The sequence below is a fragment of the Canis lupus genome, chromosome 10, assembly GCF_048164855.1.
Source record: "Canis lupus baileyi chromosome 10, mCanLup2.hap1, whole genome shotgun sequence".
NCBI classification, from domain to species: Eukaryota; Metazoa; Chordata; class Mammalia; order Carnivora; family Canidae; genus Canis; species Canis lupus.
Window position 1 is genome coordinate 3631946 of NC_132847.1, and position 16516 is coordinate 3648461.

At 41.0% G+C, this 16516-nt stretch overlaps 1 protein-coding gene across 1 annotated transcript in view; it reads right to left on the reverse strand.

Moving 5' to 3' along the window:
- The window catches only part of LOC140642013 (olfactory receptor 1f45-like), a 69462-nt gene that overhangs the window by 50217 nt on the left and 2729 nt on the right, over nucleotides 1-16516 (reverse strand). The window contains exon 2 of the mRNA XM_072842620.1: nucleotides 4714-4812. The gene's annotated coding sequence lies outside the window, so the exon portion shown is untranslated. The remainder of the gene's footprint in view (nucleotides 1-4713; nucleotides 4813-16516) is intronic.

Below are 16516 nucleotides of genomic sequence, written 5' to 3' on the forward strand. Positions count from 1 at the left end.
ATTTTTTCCCCCCTTTTATTGAGGTGAGCAGCTTCACTGATTGGAGATTGTTCAGACACTTTGTATGTACTTTGTATAAGTGTGTGTGTGTGTCTCATGTTTTTATTGGATGGAATGGCTTTTTCCAGGGCTTCTGGAGGAGCATCCAGGAGGACACTATTTTCTCTGTGGTCTGTGACAGCCATCTTTAAACTCTCTTTGCAGTACCTTGGAATGCAAAGCTGAAGGCACAAACCATCCCAGCTCCTCCTGGTCCTTCTCAGAGAGACTGGGGGAGGGATACTGTGAGTCAATGAGCTCTGCACTTCAGGGCACTGAAAGTCAGTCCTGATCTGAGCACAGAAGCAGGACCTGAGTGATCCTTTCCATGGAGGGTCAGGGATGATGGCCCTGGGATCAGAGCCCACTTGTAGGAAGAAGAGCCCTTTCACAAAATGCCCTATCTGGTCGCTGTCCTTGGTCCTGAATTCTCTAGCGTGGAAGAGTCCGGGACTTTCAGTCTTGTAGTTTAAAAAAAAAAAAAAAATCATCCTGTGGTTAAGAACATGAAAGGGAGGGACACCTGGGTGGCTCAGTGGTTAAGCGCCATCCTTCAGTGCAGGGCGTGATCCTGAAGTCCTGGGATCGAGTCCCACATCAGGTTCCCTGCATGGAGCCTGCTTCTCTGCCTAGGTCTCTGCCTCTGTGTGTCTTTCATGAATAAATTATTTAAAAAATGAAAGGGAGATGGCTGGAATGTGGCATTTTCATCAGGTTTTTTAAGGATATAAGAATAATATTGATTTCCCACTATTCACATGAAGATGCTAATCGGGGACTGTTGCCTTTTGTTCAAAAGCTATAGGACAATGCAGTTTGACTATACTTTCAGAGAATCACAGCTGAGATGCTAATAACCATGCAACCAGAGAGAGAGGTCAGGGTACAAAGCCACTTGTCAGTTGGGTCCTGGGTGGTTTAGAGGAGTTTACATGAGGTCTAGAGCCTGGGCTCTGATTTTGAGTGGTTATCAGAGAGGTGGTAGGTATTGTAGAAATGGAAGGTGGTGGGGGAGAAGCAATCTGGGAAGATCAGTTCATCTTCCCTAGGACTTCTCTAAAGGTTTAAAATTAGTATTTTATTTGGAAATCTGTTGTATTAGCAACATAGCATAATGCATATGTCCAATAGCTAGTTGCAAATAGAATTTTAGACCTTGAATTCAAGATAGTGAGGCTGGCAATGAACTTCTGAATTTTAATAAAAAACCCATATTTAAAGTCATGGACAGGACATTTTTTGAGAACACGAGATTATATGGACATTTAAATTTGTTTGCTAAATGTAAAGAACAGAAGGCTTAGAATAGAGCTTTATTAAATCTTACATTTATGGCACAACTGGAGCACGTGGCCCTATGTAGGAGACTCAAGAGTGACAAAAGGAGCTGTAAGAAAAATCACTTGGGATTTGTGATTCCAAGGATGTAATGAATTTTTTGTGATTTTTTCCATATCTGATTTTTAATAACTTTTTTCTCCACTCTTTGAATATTTATTGTATCCATAGGGATAAAACCCTGTAACTACTGTTAGGCATGTGAAATACAGACCTGTTAAATAATATTATAAGGCTTATGAGACTGGAGCATGGTTTAGAGGTGGGCAACCTCAGCGCCTGTCTTTTTGTCTCTCTGGGTAAGGGCCTGATCTTGCCGGGCAGGCAACCCTGCTTTTCTGTCATTTCCAGCAGCTTCTGTGAATACAATTGATTTCAATGGATACATTTTCCTCAATGAATATATATTTTACTCTGGATTTTGGTTACTTCATCCTTTGTTATTTTAACTGATGTGGTTCAAGTTTTCTTATTTTCTGCTCTGAAGGCCAAAAATTCACTTTTCTACAGAACAATCCCATCCCATTTCACATCAGCAACCTGAGAAACTACTTGCTGAAGACTCATGATCTGCTACATCTTGGTGACCCTCTCTGGCCTTCACCATCTTGACCAATGCAGCTACAGCGATTTCTGCTTGTTGAGAGGTAAACCCCTTTTCTTTTTTTTAATAATAAATTTATTTTTTATTGGTGTTCAATTTGCCAACATACAGAATAACACCCAGTGCTCATCCCGTCAAGTGCCCCCCTCAGTGCCCATCACCCATTCACCCCTACCCCCGCCCTCCTCCCCTTCCACCACCCCTAGTTCGTTTCCCAGAGTTAGGAGTCTTTATGTTCTGTCTCCCTTTCTGATATTTCCTACACATTTCTTCTCCCTTCCCTTAATAGTCCCTTTCACGATTATTTTTAATTTATTTTTTATTGGTGTTCAATTTACTAACATACAGAATAACCCCCAGTGCCCGTCACCCATTCACTCCCACCCCCCGCCCTTCTCCCCTTCCACCACCCCTAGTTCGTTTCCCAGAGTTAGCAGTCTTTACGTTCTGTCTCCCTTTCTGATATTTCCCACACATTTCTTCTCCCTTCCCTTATATTCCCTTTCACGATTATTTATATTCCCCAAATGAATGAGAACATATAATGTTTGTCCTTCTCCGATTGACTCATTTCACTCAGCATAATACCCTCCAGTTCCATCCACGTTGAAGCAAATGGTGGGTACTTGTCGTTTCTAATGGCTAATATTCCATTGTATACATAAACCACATCTTCTTTATCCATTCATCTTTCGATGGACACTGAGGCTCCTTCCACAGTTTGGCTATTGTGGACATTGCTGCTAGAAACATCGGGGTGTAGGTGTCCCGGCATTTCATTGCATCTGTATCTTTGGGGTAAATCCCCAACAGTGCAATTGCTGGGTCGACGGGCAGGTCTATTTTTAACTCTTTGAGGAACCTCCACACAGTTTTCCAGAGTGGCTGCACCAGTTCACATTCCCACCAACAGTGTAAGAGGGTTCCCTTTTCTCCACATCCCCTCCAACATTTGTGGTTTCCTGCCTTGTTAATTTTCCCCATTCTCACTGGTGTGAGGTGGTATCTCATTGTGGTTTTGATTTGTATTTCCCTGATGGCAAGTGATGCAGATCATTTTCTCATGTGCGTGTTGGCCATGTCTAGGTCTTCCTCTGTGAGATTTCTATTCATGTCTTTTGCCCATTTCATGATTGGATTGTTTGTTTCTATTTGTTGAGAGGTAAACCCCTTTTCTTCAAACACACTCAATACATGTGCATTGAAGAGTAGAGTTTCCTCCTACCAGAAGAGGTGAAATCTCTCCTTCTGCATGCAGGCTTCAGGCAACCAGAAGCAATACTTAGCATTCTTTGAGGCGTCATGGGTGGTCCAAGGCTGTAGCACAGGGAGAGGGCACAGGAGGCACTGGAGACACGTGGGGTGAGGCTGAGCTGGCACCTGCACGGGATGTCTGAAAGGAGCACTTGGTCGAGGGCATCAGGCAGATGCCAACCAAAAATTCTGGTATACCTATACTGATGTCAGATGAAATAGACTTTTAAGGCTTAAATACTTAAGGGTCTTACAGTATAATAAAAGTGTGCAACCTATGAAATAAAAATTCTATACCTATTTGCATCTAGTAACATTTCTTCAATCTTTATAAAATGCATTTGGTATGATTTAATAAATCTGACTGCTTTTGTTCAGTATTAAGTTTTGATATTCAGACAGGTTGTCTTGTTCAATTTTTGTGGCTACATATTAGGATATGAAAGCCTCAATTATTTTAACCATCCTGTTCATGGACTTTACAAAGCAAAAGTTGAACTTAGGCAAGAAAATGATAAATCATCTAGCATACTGTCATCTTCAAACATTTGCTCTCAGCTACTGATTGCTGATAATTGCGTGTTTGGCCAAAGATACGGGACATTTAAACAGCACAGTTAATACATTTGAGCAAATGAACACATACAGAATTCTATAAACAATTAGAGAATACAGTCTTTAGAAAGCCATTTCAGACATGTGTAAAAGTTAGCTAAAAAAAAAAAAAAAAAAGGCAATTCAACAAATTTCAAAGCCATACAGGCCGTGTTCTCTGACTATACAATACTTAGAATAGAAATAAAACAATTATAAAAATTTTGAGCTTGGAGACTTTGGACATGCAAATTATCTTCCCTGGGTCTCAGCTTATCCATCCAGAAAAATGGAAGCAGGGGGGTATTTTATCCATAGGAATATTATGTGACTTAGTGAAGCAATGCTTGTGTATGATTCACTGATGTAAATGGCCTGAACAGTGCATTACATTAGCTGTAATATACTTGCAGAGTACCTGGCCCTTCCAATAAAATGAGCTTTGGAACTGGCAGGCTATGAATATTAAAAGAAAAAAGCTAAAGTTAAAAATGAGACTCAATTATTTCCCTTAGAGTCACCCAAGACAGAGAGGGAAGTTATGGAAAGATTGGAAGCAAGAGAAAAGACAGAGCACCAATATCTCAGTCAAAGACATAAACCATAAGCAGTTTTAAAGGATTAAAAAAGCATAATGATAGGCCCTTCACATCCATTAGGATGGATGTCGTTTAAAAGACTGATAATAGGGACACCTGGGTGGCTCAGTCAGTTAAGCATCTGCCCAGAATTTTGGGATGGAGCCCCACATGATGCTCCTTGCTCAGCAGGCGGGTAGTCTGCTTCTCCTTCTCCCTCAGCCCTTCCCCCAGCTGGTACATGTTCTAATAAAAATCATTTTGAGTGAATGAATGAATGAATGAATGAATGAATGAAATACATACAGACAGACTGTTGGTGAAGATGTGAAGAAACAAACCCTCAGGTACTTCTAGCAGGAGTGTGAAATGGTACAGCTGCTTTGATACACAGTCCTGCAGTTCCTAAAAACAAAGTAAGCAAATATATGTGTGTAAAATAAAACGATATAATATATATGTATATATAAACACATGGGTATAAGATATCAATGGAAATAAAAAGCATTTAGAAATAAATGACTTTGGGGGATCCCTGGGTGGCGCAGCGGTTTGGCCCCTGCCTTTGGCCCAGGGCGCGATCCTGGAGACCCGGGATCGAGTCCCACTTCGGGCTCCCGGTGCATGGAGCCTGCTTCTCCCTCTGCCTGTGTCTCTGCCTCTCTCTCTCTCTCTCTCTCTCTCTCTCTCTCTCATCTCTATCATAAATAAATAAAAATTAAAAAAAAAGAAATAAATGACTTTGAAGATATTTAAATAATTGAAAAGTTGAGTATTAGTAAGTCAGGTGTCCAAAGTAAGAACTCAATAATTCAAAATAAAATAGAAATAAGGAAATAAAGATAAAAAAAAAAAACACTATAGAGGATCAACAAAGCCAAAAGTTTGTGCCTTGCTTGATGAAGTGGAATCCCTACTCCCAATTTTTTAACAGAAATTGTCATAGCAAATAGCCAAGTCTCATTTCGAACTTCAAAAGGAGCCAAAATTTCACCATTTGATGTTTGTAGTAGGATTTTGCAGATACTCCTAGTCAAGTTAGAGAAATTTCTTTTTTTTAATATTTTATTTTTATTTTTATTTATTTATGATAGTCACAGAGGGGGGGGGGGCAGAGACACAGGCAGAGGGAGAAGCAGGCTCCATGCACCGGCAGCTCGACGTGGGATTCGATCCTGAGTCTCCAGGATCGCGCCCTGGGCCAAAGACAGGCGCCAAACCGCTGCGCCACCCAGGGATCCCCGAGAAATTTCTTTCAATTTAAATTTTATTACAGAAGTTTCAAAGACAGTATGGAAATGCCTCAAAAAGTTAAAATATAGAGCTACCCTATGACCAAGCAATTGCACTACTAGGTATTTACCCAAAGAATAAAATGATTTGAAGGGGCACCTGTACACCAGTGTTTATGGCAGCAATGTTGACGATAGCCAAAGTATGAAAGAAGCCCAGATATCCATCAACGGATGAATGGATAGATGATGTAGTACACACACACACGCGCGCGCACACACACACACACACACACACACACGAATATTAGTCATCAAAAAGAATGAAATCTTGCTATTGCAATAATGTGGATGGAACTAGAGGGTATCATGCTAAGTGAAATAAATCAGAAAGACAAATACAGGGCAGCCCGGGTGGCTCAGCAGTTTGATGCCTGCCTTCAGCCTGGGCGTGGTCCTAGGGACCTGGGATCCAGTCCTGCATCAGGCTCCCTGCGTGGAGCCTGCTTCTCCCTCTGCCTGTGTCTCTACCCTCCCCCGTGTGTCTCTCATGAATAAATAAAAATCATTTTTTTAAAAAAAAGAAATACATGATTTCATGGATATGTGGAATTTAAGACACAAAACAGATGAATGTAGGTGAAGAGAAGGAAAAATAAGATGAAAAATGAGAGGGAAACAAACTAAGAGCCTCTTAACTCTAGGAAACAAACTGATGGTTGTTGGAGGGGAGGTGGGTACAGAATGGGGTAACTGGGTGATGAGCATTAAGGAGAGCACTTGATGTAATGAGCACTGGGTGTTATATGCAGCTGATGTCACTAAATTCTACCTCTGAAACTAAAAAGTTATCAAGCAAAAATAATTTTATGTCTTAATTCATTGGCCTGTCTTAATTCATTGGCCTATCACAGTTTAGCAATTAACATTTTGCCACTATTATCTCTGCCTAGCTCTTCTTTTTGCTGATGTATTTTTTTTTTAATTTGAGAAAGAGCAGGGAGAGGGGGAGAAGGAGAGAGGCAAACTCCCAACTGAGTGAGGAACCAAGTGAGGGGTTCTATCTCACAACCCTGATCATGACCTAAGCCAAAATCTAGAGTTGAATGCTTAACTGAGCCACCCAGGTGCCCCATTGCTGTTATATTTTAAAATAAATTGCTGATATTATGCCAATTTATCCCCAAGAACTTTAGTATGACCTTTTCTTGTATGTGTTCTGCCCCATAGTTAGATTGTTTTTCTCCAAAGACGCTTGGCTCTCTTTAGTAGAGAATAATATTTAGAGGACATAATCAAGGTGCTAGGCATCCTCATTAGTACTGGATTATCATTGTCTACATGCCTTTTCAGAGAAGAGGTAGGTTATGTCTTTTTTAAAATAAATAAAAAAGAATCAGGAGTTCATATTGTGATTTTTAAGGTCAGTTCTACCATTAGGATTCTATTCATTTTGTTTTATAAATCAAATGTTTTTCTTACAATAAAAGAGTTATTCCTAACACTGTCAAAATATTTACCTTTAAACATATTACTGTTGGGGGTGCCTGGGTGGCTCTTAAACATCTGACTCTTGATTTTGGCTCAGGTTGTGATCTTCGGGTCCTGAGATGGAGCCCTGCATTGGGTTCTGTACTCAGTGAGGAGCCTCCCTGGGATTCTCTCTCTCTCCCTGCCCAGCCCACACATACACATGCAAGCTCTTTTAAAAAGTTACAATTAGATAGGAGCTTGGGAAGATTGCAGAGTAGGACTCTGAGCTCACCCTATCGCTTCTCATAACTAGTTATTATCCACAACCAAGTCAATAGACAAGAAAGCAGAACAGTCTCCACAACTAAAGAAACTGAAGCTGAATGGTTAAGAAGATCAGAAGAGTGGAGGGAGGGAGCTATACCCACAGAGAGAGTAGGGAAATGGGCCCTAACACCAGGGAGCTCACACAGGAAAGACCAATCTGCACGATGTTTGGCTTTGAAAACCAGAGGGACTGAAATCCCTGAGTTTATATAACAAGTGGGATGTGGAACCTGGAGCTTTAAAAGTCAGCTGGCTCAGCACTGGGTGAGCTGAGAGGGTGAGTGACAGCTGGGTCCTTGAAGAGTCAGCAGTCTGTGAGGAGGGGCAGCATAGAAACAGCAGCTTAGGGGATTCCTGGGTGGCTCAGTGGTTTGGCGCCTGCCTTCAGCTCAGGGCGTGATCCTGGAGTCCCAGGATTGAATCCCACATCAGGCTCCCTACATGGAGCCTGCTTCTACCTCTGTCTGTGTCTCTGCCTCTGTGTGTGTGTGTGTGTGTGTGTGTGTGTGTGTGTGTGTGTGTGTGTCTTTCATGAATAAAATCTTAAAAAAAAAAAAAAAAGAAAGAAAGAAAGAAACAGCAGCTTACACAATACCAGGGGCAAATGGGAGCTGTCTGTTCACACTGATTTTGAAAGGTATCGGGGTACTTCCTGGAAAACAAGGGAGCTGGTAGGCACCATTTTCCTTTCCTGCCTCCCAGCATAAACACAGAGCCACCTGTGGGAAGCACGGCTGCAGATACTTGGTATTTAATCTCCTAGCAGTGTGCCACACTCATGAGATCTCTGATGGACTTACCCACTCCGACCCTACTAGCCTTGGTCCTGGGATTGGGGCAAATCTTGTGACCTACCCTACATAGCCATGAGGTACACAGCTGTCCCACACTGCATCCAGCCAATGTGCCATGACCAGCCAACACCACACATGTACCCCACATAGCCACCAGGTGCACAGCCAGTACTGTGCACTGTTGCAGGGCCACGTGCCCCCAGCTCCTGTTGTACACCAGACCCACCTGTGCTCAGCCATTGCTGTGTACCCCAGCTGCCAGATGCACAGTCCCTGGTGCCCATAGTGCTTAGGGTATCTAGCATAGGACTAGTGGCCTAGCACAAATTTTGCTAACACTGCCACCCCATTCTCAAGTTCCCCAGTGGGCATAGCCCCTCAGAGCTGGCCTACCTATATCCCAATAACAGAGAGCAAAGACAGCCCACAACAGGCAGATAGTACAGATGGCAGCATTGAAAAGAAAAGGGATTCAGACACAACAGCAAGGTATAAGCAACACACGTAGGATACTCTTCTAAAGTGCCAGGTTCTGGTAAACAGGGGATGCTGCACTCCAGGATCTCTCTATAAAGTCATTACTTTACATGAGCAGAAGACATAGCTGAGAGGGAGAGAGACTCTCAAGCAGACTCACCACTGAGCATGGAGCCCAATGCAGGGCTTGATCCCAGGACCCTGAGATCATGTCCTGAGCTGAAATCAGGAGTCAGAAACTCAATTTACTGAGCCACCCAGGTGCCCCCATAACTGATTAACAGAGGGAAACAGACAGAGGGGCAGACAAAATGAGGAGACAAATTTATCCCAAGTGAAAGAACAGGATTAGGCCACCAACCAGAGATCTAAGTGAAACACATAAGTAATATGACTGATAGTAAATTTAAAGCGATGATCACTTAAGACAAGTGAGATCCTTAACATAGAACTACAGAATAACAGATAAAGTGAACAATAAATGAAATGAAAACATGCTTGATGGAAGGAACAGCAGGCTGGAAGAAGCAAAGGAATAACTTAGTGATCTAGAATATAGAGTAACGGAAAAATCAAGCTGAACAAAAGAATGAATTGCACAAAATGAGAATAGGAACTCATTCTAGTCCCAGGGAACTCTGCAGCCATCAAACATAATCACATTTGTATTATAGGAGTTTCAGGAAAAGAGAAAGGGGGGCAGAAAATTTGAAATTTTTCCTAAGACAGACATCCAGATCCAGGAGCTACAGAGAACTCCCATCAAAAATCAATAGAAGCATACCCATACCAAGACATACTATAATTAAATTGGCAAAATATAGTGATGAATTTTAAAAGCAGCAAGACAAAAAACAGTAATTTACAAAGGAAGATGCATAAAGTTAATAGAAGATTTTTTTTTTTCAGCAGAAACATGGACAGCCAGAAGGGAGGGGTATGATATATTCAAAGTGATGAATGGGAAAAATCTGTAGTCAAGAATATTCTAACAAGGCTATCATTGGACTAGAAAGTTTCCCAAACAAAAACTAAAAAAGTTTGTGACCACTAAATCAGCCCTGCAAGAAATAGTAAAGGGGACTCTGAGTGAAAAGGAGAGACCAAAAGTAACAGTAAAATGACAGGAAACAAAAACAGTAAAAATGGTTTATTTCTGTAGAAAATCAGTTAAACTCACAAAATAAAAACATGGAGAGGAAAGGAGCAAAGAATGTGTACAAACTTAAATGACCATCAATGTAATATAGACTGGTATCTGCAGAAGAGGTTATATACAAACCTGGTAGTCAAAAACCACTAAAATATGCAAAGAGAAAGAAATCCAAATATTTCACCAAAGAAAATCAGCAAGCCATGAAAGAGAACCAAAAAAGGATCAGGAAATCTTCAGAAACAAGTAACAAAATGACAATACATATCTTTCAATAATTACTTTGAATGTAAATGGACTGAACACACCAATCAGACATAGGGTGACAGAATGTATTAAAAAAAAAAAAGCAAGACCCATACATATGATGCCCATAAGAGACTCATTTTAGACACATAAAGACACATGCAGATTAAGGTAATTAAGGTAAAGAGATGGAAAAACATTTATCACACAAATGGATATGGGGAGAAAAAAAAAAAAAGCCAAACAAATGAAAAATCAAGCTGAACAAATGAAATGTTTCATTTGTTTCCATGGAAACAAAACCACAGTGGTCCAAAACCTTTGGAATGCAGCAAAAGCAGTTCTAAGAGGGAAGTGTTAGGTTTTTCCCAAATGAATGGGAGAGAAATTAAAATTAAAACAAAAACAAAAACAAAAAACGGCAGAGCCAGGCAGTAGGTTCAAGAGTGCTTTAATGGGGAAGGTGAGGAACCTGGGTGAGGTTCCATAACTCGGGACTCAAAGGGGCTTGAGTCAGGGAAGTCGCACCCAGGCAAACTGCAGGGTTTCTATAAAGAGTTTCCAGATGGGGGCACTGCGGCATTCTGATTAGGGCAAGGGTTCCAGGTCTTTGTAAGCTAAGTTAGGGTAGGGAGGTAAGGTGGTGTTGGCGGGAAGATGGGGGTAGGGCTGCATTCCAGTTAGGGCAAGGGTTACCGGTCTTTGTGTGCTAAGGTAGGGCGGCAAGGTGGTCTTATTGGGAGGTTGCTGGCCTCGGGTCGGCTGTTGTGGGGTCCCCAGTCTCACCAGCCCAACAGGAAGTATGCAGCAAGACAAGCCTTCCCCAAGAAGAAAACAACATCTCAAACCACCTACCCTCACACCTAAAGGAACTAGAAAAACAACAAAACCTAAAACCAGCAGATGGAAGGAAATAAAGTTTAGACCAGAAATACATAATATAATAATTTGCACACAACAAAACAGATCAATGAAACCAGGAGCTGGTTCTTTGAAAAAAAAAAAAAAAAAAATGGTAAACTTTTAGCCAGACTTCTCAAGAAAAAAGGGAAAAGACTCAAGTAAAATCACAAATGAAAGTCAAAAACTCCACCAACACCACAGAAATTATAATATAAGGAAAAACTAGAAAAATGGATACATTCCTAGAAATATATAAACTATCAAAACAAACAAGAAGAGGAGGTACCTGAGCGGCTCAGGGTATGATCCCAGGGATTCAGTCCCACTTGGGGCTCCCCCTAGGGAGCCTGCTTCTCCCTCTCCCTAGGTCTCTGCCTCCCTCTATGTGTCTCTCATGAATAAATAAAATATTTTTTAAAAGTTGGAGTAAAAACATGTAACGAAAAATAGGTAATGTAAGGGTTTTTTTAGGAGAATGGAGACCCCAAGGCAAAGCGATCCGTAGGATGAGCCTTATTACCAGTGCCCTCCGGTGAGGTTCCGCGACTCGGCAGAGGAGAGTCAGGGAGGTCGGCGGGGTGCGGAGTGCGGGGTTTTTTTTTTTTTTTTTTTTTTTTTTAAAAGACTTATTGGTTCCAGGTCTGGATCCAGGTGGGTCTCTTGCCAAATTAGCAAGGGAGCACCGTGTCCCTAGGTGATTGGCTGGGGGTGGGGAAAGTCCAGACGTTGAGGGGGTGGCCCCTGGCTGGGAAGTCCAATGGAAAGTTTCATTTCCCGTCTAGGTTTCGATTTACTGGAGACGATGTGTGGTCACGGCTGCTTTGGCGGGAAGATCAGCCATCTTGACCCAATTTGAGATGTCCGCCATTTTGGGTGCCCCTGTCTCTCAGCCTGCCCAACAGGTAATGACTTAAGAAGTAGTTCACAGGAAAACAAGTTTACAAAACTGATTTAAAAACATCAAGATGGGGACACCTGGGTGGCTCAGTGGTTAAGCATCTGCCTTTAGCTCAGGTCGAGATCTTGGGGTCCTAGGATTGAGTCCTCCATCAGGCTCCCTGAAGGGATCCTGCTTCTCCCTCTGCCTAGGTTTCTGCCTCTCTCTGTGTGTCTCTCATGAATAAATACAAATCTAAAAAAAAAAAAAAAAAAAAAAAAGACAGGAAGAAATGGAAAATTTGAACAGACTGAGAACCAGCAAAGAAATTGAATCCATAATCAAAAACTCCCAACAAACAAAACTCCAGGGCTAGATGGCTTCATAGGGGAATTCTACCAAAGAAAAGTTAATACCTATTCTTCTCAAATACCTATTCTACCTATCTCCAAAAGATAGAAAAGGAAGGAAAAATTTCAAATTCATTCTATGAGGCCAGCATTATCCTGATTCCAAAAAACCAGATAAAGACACCACTAAAAGAACACAACAGGCCAATATCCCTGATAAACATGCAAAAATCCTCAACAAATACTAGCAAATCGGAAAAAAACAAACAAACAAACAAAAAAACACCTTAAAACCATCAAGTAGGATTCATTCCTGGGCTGCAAGCATCATTCAATATGTTGATATCAATCAACATGATATCACATTAATAAAAAAAGTATAGGAACCATACGATTCTTTCAGAAGATGCAGGAAAAGCATTTGACAAAGTACAACATCCATTCATGATAGAAACCTTCTGCAACATAGGTTTAGCAGGAACATAGTTCAACATAATAAGGTCATCTATGAAAAACCAACAGTGAACATCATCCTTAAAGGGGAAAGACAGAGCTTTCCCCCCTAAGGTCACAAACAGGACAGAGATATCCACTTTTACCACTTCTATTCAACAAGATACTAGAAGTCCTAGCCACAGAAGTAAAACAAGCAGAAATAAAAGGTATCCAAATCAGTAAGGAAAAAGTAAAACTTTCACATCTTGCAGATGACATTCTATATAGAAAACCCAAAAGACCACCAAAAAAACCCTGCTACAGCTGATAGATGAATTCAGTAAAGTTGCAGGATACAAAAATCAGTTTACAGAAATCTGTTGTGTTTCTATACACCAACAATTAAGGAGCAGAAATTAATAAAACAGTCCCATTTACAGTTGTACCCAAAATAAGAATAGGAATAAACTTAACCAAAGAAGGGAGAGACTTGTATTCTGAAAACTATAAGATACTGATGAAAGAAACTGAAGACAAAGAAATGAAAAAACATTCCATGTTCATGGATTGGACAATTTAACAATGTTCTTCCATACTACCCAAGACAATCTACAAATTTAATACATTCCCTATCAAAATACCAACACAGAATTTTTTTTTCAGAGCTAAAACAATTCTAAAATTTGTATAGAACCACAAATAACCAAGGCAATCTTGAAAAAGAAAAGCAAAGTTGGAGCTTTCACAATTCCAGACTTCAAGGTTATACTACAAAGCTGTAGTAGTTAATTAATCTTTGAGAAAGCAGGAAAGAATATCAAATGGGAAAGGGACAATCTCTTCAACAAATGGTGCTAGGAAAACTGCAGAAGAATGCAACTGGAACATATTCTTATACCAAACACAAAAATAACTGCAAATGGATTAAGGACCTTAATGTGAGACCTGAAACCACAAAAATCCTAGAAAACACAGGCAGTAACTTCTTTGACATCAGCCATAGCAACTTCCTTCTAGAGATCCCCTGAGGTAAGGGAAACAAAAGCAAAAATAAACTATTGGGACCTCAAAGTAAAAAGCTTCGGCATAGTAATGGAAACAAGAAAGCTGAAAGGCAACCTACGGAATGGGAGAAAATATTTGCAAATTACATTTCTGGTAAAGGGTTAGTATCCAAAGATCTATGAGAATTTATCAAACTCAACACCCCCAAAAAAATTGGCAGAAGAGAGGTGCCTGGAACGTAGGTTTTTTGTTTTTTTTTTTTGTTTGTTTGTTTAAGATTTTATTTATTCATGAGAGACACAAGGAGAGAGAGAGGCAGAGACACAGGCAGAGGGAGAAGCAGGCTCCATGCAGGGAGCCCAACATGGGACTGGATCCTGGGTCTCCAGGATCACACCCTGGGCTGAAGGCAGTGCTAAACCACTGAGCAACCCGGGCTGCCCTGGAACGTAGTTTTTGAAAGGTTTTTGGTAAGGTTGGTAGGGTCCAGAGCTGATGGCCAAGAAAGAATTCTTGAGACGTCTTTGGTGCAAAATGGTGGTTTTATTAAACCACAGGGACAGGACTCCTGGACAGAAGAAGCTGCTTTGGGATTGTGAGGAACAACTGATTATATACTACTCTGGGGTTGGGAGAAGTAAAGATAAGGGAAGTTTCAAAAGGATTTTCATATGCTAAAGAGGACCCACAGGATATAGGAGTCCTTGCTATTGTCAAACTATGCTTGCTTTTCCCTCTAGCAAGGCATTAACATTAAGACAATTGGGAGCTTCCTGTAACAACATGCTCTGCCTGCCTCAAGTATTTGTCAGTGGGCTGCAGGTATAGACACTTAGTTGTATCTACAAATTCTTGTTATTTGGTTTCCCACATTGCCTGGGTGGCTCAGTTGGTCAAGTGTCCAACTCTTAACTTTGGCTCAGGTCATGATCTCAGGGTTGTGGGATCAAACCTCCCATCCAGCTCAGCAGTTTTTCTTTTTATTATTATTGTTCAATTTGCCAACATATAGCATTACACCCAGTGCTCATCTCATCAAGAGCCCCCCCCTCAGTGTCCATCACCCACTCACCCCCACCCCCAACCCACCTAGCTTTCCACTGCCCTTGTTCATTTCCCAGAGTTAAGAGTCTCTCATGTTCTGTCTCCCTTTCTGATATTTCCCACTCATTTTCTCTCCTTTCCTCTTTATTCCCTTTCACTGTTTTTTTATATTCCCCAAATGAATGAGAACATATAATGTTTGTCCTTCTCTGATTGACTTACTTCACTCAGCATAATACCCTCCAGTTCCATCAACGTCGAAGCAAATGGTGGGTATTTGTCGTTTCTAATGGCTGAGTAATATTCCATTGTATACATAAACCACATCTTTAGCCATTCATCTTTCGATGGACACTGAGGCTCCTGCCACAGTTTGGCTATTGTGGACATTGCTGCTAGAAACATCGGGGTGCTGGTGTCCTGGCGTTTCACTGCATCTGTATCTTTGGGGTAAATCCCCAGCAGTGTAATTGCTGGGTGGTAGGGCAGTTCTATTTTTAACTCTTTGAGGAACCTCCACACAGTTTTCCAGAGTGGCTGCACCAGTTCACATGCCCACCAACAGTGCAAGAGGGTTCCCCTTTCTCCACATCCTCTCCAACATTTGTGGTTTCCTGCCTTGTTAATTTTCCCCATTCTCACTGGTGTGAGGTGGGATCTCATTGTGGTTTTGATTTGTATTTCCCTGATGGCAAATGATGTGGAGCATTTTCTCACGTGCTTGTTGGCCATGTCTGTGTCTTCCTCTGTGAGATTTCTGTTCATGTCTTTTTGCCCATTTCATGATTGGATTGTTTCTTTGCTGTTGAGTTTCATAAGTTCTTTATAGATCTTGGATACTAGCCCTTTATCTCTTCTCCCATTCTGTAGGTTGTCTTTTAGTTTTGTTGACTGTTTCTTTTGCTGTGCAGAAGCTTCTTTTCTTGATGAAGTCCCAATAGTTCATTTTTGCTTTTGTTTCTCTTGCCTTCATGGATGTATCTTGCAAGAAGTTACTGTGGCCAAGTTCAAAAAGGGTGTTGCCTGTGTTCTCCTCTAGGATTTTGATGGAATCTTGTCTCACATTTAGATCTTTCATCCATTTTGAGTTTATCTTTGTGTCTGGTACAAGAGAGTCGTCCAGTTTCATTCTTCTGCATGTGGATGTCCAATTTTCCCAGCACCATTTATTGAAGAGCCTGTCTTTTTTCCAGTGGATAGTCTTTCCTCCTTTGTCGAATATTAGTTGACCATAAAAATGAGGGCCCACTTGTGGATTCTCTATTCTGTTCCATTGATCTATGTGTCTGTTTTTGTGCCAGTACCATACTGTCTTGATGACTACAGCTTTGTAGCACAACCTGAAATCTGGCATTGTGATGCCCCCAGCTATGGTTTTCTTTTTAAAAATTCCCCTGGCTATTCGGGGTCTTTTCTGATTCTACACAAATCTTAAGATGATTTGTTCCAACTCTCTGAAGAAAGTCCATGGTATAAACCATTAACCTGCCTTCTTAAAAAGAAAAGACTCAAATTAGTAAAATCATGAATGAGAAAGGAGAGATCACCACCAATACCAAGGAAATATAAATGATCTTAAAAACTTATTATGAGCAGCTTTACGCCAATAAATTAGGCAATCTAGAAGAAATGGATGCATTTCTGGAAAACTATAAACTACCAAAACTGGAACAGGAAGAAATAGAAAACCTGAACAGACCAATAACCAGGGAGGAAATTGAAGCAGTCATCAAAAACCTCCCAAGACACAAAAGTCCAGGGCCAGATGGCTTCCCAGGGGAATTCTATCAAAC